Here is a 6000-nt window from a genome sequence, read left to right as displayed (position 1 = left end):
AAGTAATAACTAATAAAAATCTCTCTCTCTTTCAATAAAATGTAACAATAAATTTCGTAACATTTGATTGATACATGTGTCCGTGCCCTAGGGCACGGGATATACCCTAGTAGAATGAAAAAACTAAACCAATTATTGACTATTTAGACATTTCAAGCACTAACTGAGTATGCGCGTACAATTACAGGCATAACTTCTAACACAAGAGTTAAAGTAAAAGGAGATAACGACAACGATTATGATCGTTAAGAGCGGAAGATAGTACTGGTTTTGCTGAAATAATAGTGGAAGTGTTGGAAAGAACAATAAAAAGAACAGGAAATTGGGCCGGAGGTCCAATTTCTTGTATTTTTTTGTTAAAAAGACAACCCATCTTTTTAACTAGCTAGGCCCCAAGTAAGTTATAAAAATAGGCTTGAAGGACATTTTTAAAAGCACCAACTTTTTAAGAGTCAAAAATACCCTTCTTTCAATTAGAAATACCTAGTAATAATCTAACTAATAAATTAGGAACTTGAGTTTTTCTCATGAACGAACCGAGTTGGATTGTCGATGCCGATTAGAATTTCTGGGGTTTGAATCGATTTTGGCTATAAGATAGGTTGATGTTTTTAGGTTTTGGTGATTTAATCTATTTGCTTGTTGTTTGAAGAGGCTTTTAAGGGGTTTGATTTAGTTTTTGGTTCTAAATTCTAGAGAGAGAAAGTTTTATATACTTTCAATGGAAGGAGAATTTGATAGTGTTTCAAGGTGTAATCCAACTTCTTCATTGCTTTATTTTCATTGAGTTATGAATGATGGATGACAATTTTTTTTGTTTTGATGTTTATGTTCAAACTTATTTGTTGGGTTTATATGGAAGTTGTGAAAGTATAGTTGATGCAAGCAATGTGTTTGATAAAATGCTTGAAAGAGATGTTGTTGCTTGGAATGCAACGTTAGTTGGTTATACAAGACTTAGGATGATTGAAATAGCAATAAAGTTGTTAGATGAAATGCCTGTGAGAAATATTTTTTCTTGAATAATCATGATTGGTATTTATGTTCAAATTGAGAATTTCATGAAAGCTTTGGAAGTTTGTCAAAGAAATGTAAAATGATGGTGCTAGAGCTTATAAAATGACTATTATGAATTTGCAGGGGTTTTAGCTAGTTTTTCGATACAACATTCTATTAGACAATATATAATAATTTGTAACAAATTTCATGTTAAATCAATTCAAAAACTAATTTGCAAACCATTTGCATGTCATTGCAAGGTGTTTGCAAGGCTCTGCAAGGTATGTGCAAAGCTTTGCAAGGTGTTCGCAAGGTTGTGCAAGGTATTTGCAAAAGTTATGCAAGGTGTTCGCAAGGCTTTGCAAAATTTTTGCAAGGCTCTGCAAGGTGTTCGCAAGGCTCTGCAATTTGTTTGCAAGGCTATCTAAGGTGTTTGCAAAAATTATGCAAGGTGTTTGCAAGGCTCTGCAAGGTGTTTGCAAGGCTTTGCAAGGCAGTGCAAGGTATTTTCTTAGACTAGGGTTAGGTTGGTCTTTTTACTGAAATTGAAAATTACATAATTGTCATCAGCGAGGTGAAGCCTAAAAAACTTTGATGAATCCTTTTTAACTAAAGTCATAATTTCGTAGGGAGTTTTGACCAAAACTCCCTAAAAAGAATTAAAAAGAAGAGTAAAACAAACGAAATTAGTTTATTTTTTTTTCAAAACCATGGATTGGATTTTATTTGATAGTCAAGTCCCTCATATTTACAAGGAGTCGAAATGGTCAAACATAGTTGACTAGTTTGGACTTAGGATTTTGCTGTCGAAATAAGAAATTTACAGTATCTTTGTATTTGTTAGAGGGTAAATTTTCCTTTAGATATTTTGAACTAACTAAAAGTACCAAAATACAACATTAGGGGCGACATCTTGAGGAAAATACATGAATGTATCGAGTTCATTCGGGTTGTGGATGGAATACATGTAACATACAATCTTAGAAATCTCAAATCTAAAATTCATGTTGGCTCTTATAAATTTTATCAATTTCATTTTCATGTTGCAACCCTATCTCAAAAAAGATTATTATTGAAAATAGAATATGATCAAAGTTTCAAACAACTGAACCTCATTATAACACAAATCTTTGTAATAAAAAAATATTAATTTCTAGAAACAGAAACATTTTTTGAAATTACTTGGTTAATATTTTTTTTGATTTGTTAAATTATTTGTAAGGGTCGGGCCTTAACCCGCTGACAATTTCAAATAAAAAACTATAAACGTATCTTGATGGATGACATGACACATATGGAAGTACTAGGATGTTTTGAAATTACTCTGCCACCATTATCATCTTATGATATAATAGATTGATCATATTTTATTTGCTTTTCTCTGGAAAGGGCTTGAAGAGGGAAGTAATAGACCAGCTGTTAATTGGTGTGATATATGTCTCCCGAAGAATGAAGGTGGCTTAGGGCTTCGCGATATTGAAACGATGACTTTAGCCATGAATCTAAGACATGTCTGGGATCTTGTTAGCGAGAAGAACACCTTATGGGTCAAATGGGTTAGACGCAACTTGATTAGGGGTCAGAATTTCTGGACCATGAAGATTCCATCGAATTGTTCTTGGTGTTGGCGAAGGATCCTTGGCAGTAGAGAGTTGGCGACAAATATGGTTCAATATCTAACAAAAGATAATTTATAGGCATAAGGTACTATAACTGGCCAAGATTCCATGTATTGTGCATGTTGCCACCATATTTGTGAAAATGAAAATTCTCTAGAAACAACTTAAAGACCTGTTGAGAGAGAACTTCAAATTCTAGAAAGGATAGTTTTTTATGTAATTCTAGAAAGGATAGTTGAGCCTCTCGAAATTATAGTCCTAAGTTGTAAACTGAAGTTCTGTTTGAACTTTCATCAATATTACTTTTCTCTATTTATGAATACATGCATGCATCCCATATCTATCAGCCTTCTTAACACCACATACAAAGTCATAACTAAAATTCTGGCGGAGAGATTTAAAGCCACTCTGAACCCTATCATTTCTCCTTTCCAAGCGGCTTATGTGCCGGGTAGGCAAATCGCTGATAACATCATCATGGGCCAGGAGATTATTCATTCGTTTAAAAAGCTGAAAGGTCCTCATAGCTACTTTGGTCTTAAGCTAGACATGTCGAAAGCTTTTGATAGGGTGGAATGGAAATTTCTGGCGGAGGTTATGAGAAGTCTTGGTTATGATGAACAGTGGATCAAGCTCATCAATGCATGTATCTCCACCTCCTCTATGTCGGTCGTGATTAATGGCAGGCCGGGAGTAACTTTCTACCCAACTAGGAGTATCAGGCAAGGAGACCCGTTATCTCCCTTCCTGTTTACTATCGTCATGGAAGGGCTTAGCAGGAGACTAAAAGCTCAGATGGGTCAGAATAGTTTTAAGGGGTTTCCCACGCCTCACTTAGATCAGGAGATTACTCACCTTCTCTTCGCTGATGACTGTATCATCTTTGGACAGAACTCGATAGATAACATCCATAACCTTAAAGATATTTTACAGGACTTCGGTGAAATTTCCGGCCAAATGATTAATTTTGCCAAATCTAATATCTTCTACTCTAAAAACTCCCACCTGATGAGTCATGAAAATGCCTCATCTGAATCTCTTAACTCGGACTAGTTAGTCCATTTCGAGCGGTTACTCTGATGATTTGTTTGATTTTCTTTCTCAGGTCTCATTTACGGAGTTCGATGCGAAAACGTCGTGATAAAGACATACTTGAGGGGCATTTTGGTCATTTTAATGACAAGGGTATTCTGGTCAATATTAGTGCTCATGTGAAAATAGAGTTCAAGATGGACCCTTAGGCGAAAGCGGAAGTCAAATCAGAGTCTGGATGTGCGAAATAGAGCGGGTCAAAGTTTTGTTCCAAATCCGTTGACTTTGTGACACTTGGCGCACATCCAGACTGGGAATTTAAAATTGTGGTACAGTTTTCGGCTGCAAGGGGAGGCACTCGGGAATTATGTGGAAATCGGATGTGTTGCAATGCAAGCAGTGGTATTACCGTAAGCCGAGAGAATCTAACGGACGTCACATGCATGCACGGATCAACTAGCAAGTGGGCAGCCTATCCATTCTTCTTGATGTACACTGTGATAGCAAAACGGGACCCCCATCCAGCAGCTACACGGGATTGCCAAATTAGTGGGGATTTCATTCATCTTTCCAAAAGGATATTTCATCTCCTTCCTTTCTGTATTCCCAATTTAAAACACAAGATATTTTCTTCCTCTTTCAAACATTAGAGAGAGAAAGAGAAAGCTTCTTTTTAAATGAAAGAAAACAGAGAGAGGGAAGGAAAGAGAAGCAAGATGATTTTTAAACAGAGGAGAAGAGATTAAGCAAACAATTTGTTGGCTGAAGAAGGAAATGTGATGGAGAGACAACTGTAGATTGAGCTACAAAGATGGAAAGAGATGATTAAGATATTTAAAGATTCGAATTTCTTAACAAAGAAGATGGAGAGTATTCTCTGGATGAAGAAACAAAATAAGAAAGATTTGATTGAGAGGCTACTGTTAATCTTCTCCATCTTCTATATAACAGAACAGAGAACAAGGAAGTGGGGCATCTCGGTTTGGGGTCGAAAACAATCACCATCTCGAATGGAGAGTCTTCCTCTGGTAGCTCAACCAAAACCGACTATATTAGAGAGAGAGAGAGAGTGATGTAAAGAGCTCTCGGTGTTAGGTCATCTGACGACAAAAGAAGTAGAAAGAGGTTTAGAGAGAGAGAAGGAATTTGAGTTTACTGTTTTCTGTTTCTTCTTCTTCTGATTCTTCTCTTAGTGAGAAAGAGAGAGTTAGATAGAAAGAGTTGAGAGAGAGAGAGAGATATTGTAGAGAGAGAAAGACTGAATCAAATTTATAAATCCATTATCATCTTCTTCTTCTTCTTTATTTATCATCATTCGGTTATACATATTATAGAGAGTTCATAGCTTATTTAGAGAGAGAAAGAGAGAAGTTTGGAAAGAGAAATAAGAGAAAACAGAGAAGGAGAAGAAAAAACCAGGGAAGGAAAATTATTTTCTCACCTGGAAATCGTTTCCGGGAAGACGAGAAAATAATTTTCCTAAGGGTCTGTTTGGCAGAATTTTGGGAAAACAGAAGGAAAATCTTTCCCTAAGGACCTGTTTGGTTCTGAAATAGCGAAAAAGTTAAGTTTTCTTCTCCCTCTCTTTACTTTATTTTCCAATTTCTTTTATTTAATGTCCATGAGTAACTAATTCTCTATCTAGGGTTTTAGATGAAGTTCTTCATAAGTAATTTTATCGACATGATTTATTAAAGTTTTTACCATTTTAACGATAAAATCTTCCGGGTTTTTAGACCGTTCATGGACTAAAAACCTGAGTTATATAAAGAACTATCTAATCAGACCAAAATTAATTTGTCGTTAGAATTGTTAGGAAGACGGATTCAGAAAACCCTAGGCTCTCCCCCATTTGAGTTCCTTGTATCATTTGTAATTATTTTCTTTCCGTAATTTTACTTTAATATTTTATTCATTTCAAAATCAAAACCAAATCATTTTAAAAATCTTATTACTTCCTAGTTTTAGAATAGGTTTGACTAGTCTCTGAGGAACGAACCGGTCTTACCGGAAAAATTACAACTTGACACCCGTGCACTTGCGGGTGTAGACCTATTTAGGAAACTTTTTAGGCCCATCACCACCCCAACTTTAAACGTATCATTATGAGAACTCTGAAAGTTAAACATGCCGCAACTTCGGAGAAATATCTGGGAGCGCAGCTATTCATAGGAGCACAGAAGACTAAAGTGTTCAAGGATATCCTTGATCATATTAATAACAAGCTGAACAAGTGGAGTCACTCCTTCCTTTCCCAGGCAGGTCGCACGGTGGTCATATCGGCCATAGCTGCTGCCGTACCCCGATATCAGATGCAGTGCTTTGCAATTCCTAAAGGAATTACGAAAAG

This window comes from Eschscholzia californica, unplaced genomic scaffold, assembly GCF_041429995.1.
Source record: "Eschscholzia californica isolate CP2 unplaced genomic scaffold, dmEscCali1.0.p SCAF_5, whole genome shotgun sequence".
NCBI lineage: Eukaryota > Viridiplantae > Streptophyta > Magnoliopsida > Ranunculales > Papaveraceae > Eschscholzia > Eschscholzia californica.
The sequence above is the reverse complement of the archived record's forward strand: the minus strand, read 5'-3'. Positions refer to the sequence as shown.